Source organism: Haliaeetus leucocephalus, unplaced genomic scaffold (assembly GCF_000737465.1).
Source record: "Haliaeetus leucocephalus isolate CR32 unplaced genomic scaffold, Haliaeetus_leucocephalus-4.0 Scaffold598, whole genome shotgun sequence".
NCBI classification, from domain to species: domain Eukaryota; kingdom Metazoa; phylum Chordata; class Aves; order Accipitriformes; family Accipitridae; genus Haliaeetus; species Haliaeetus leucocephalus.
The window spans coordinates 2,485,617-2,486,155 of record NW_010973034.1 but is presented as its reverse complement, the minus strand read 5'-3'; positions in this window follow the sequence as shown (position 1 = coordinate 2,486,155).

The window sequence follows — 539 nt, the reverse complement described above, 5'->3', positions numbered from 1 at the left end:
CGGGTTGTTGAGGGGAGCGGGGAGACCCTGCGGGGGTGTCCGGCGGGCTTGGGGAGGGGTGGCGGAGGGGCAGCGCGGGGAGAGGGAAGGGGCGAGGGAGGAGCCGAGGGGCTGCGTTCTCTCTGACACGGCGGGCACAAAGACTGCTACCTTCGGGGGCGTCAGGTGAAAAAAAAAAAACCAAACCAAAAAACCAAACCCACAAAATCCCGGCGTTCAGATTTCAGTCCTTTCTCCTGTACCCGCTCTCCCCTTCCGCTGATCGCACCTGTCTCTGGAAACCAGGGGGCCGAACGCGATCGAGAGGGTTCTTTTTTTTTCTGAGGAAAACGCCCGATAAGGAGAGAGCTCTTCGGGGTGCCGAGTCTCCTCACGCCGTTCCCGCCAGCCGCCTCCCACCCACGGCGGGGACCCCCTTTCCACAGGCCTTCCCCGCCCGAAGACCCCCCCCGCTGCTTTCCCCCCGACCGACAGCCCGAGCAACAGCGTACGTAGTTTCGAACGGATTTTAAAAGCTTAAATCTGAAACGCGCCTTCGC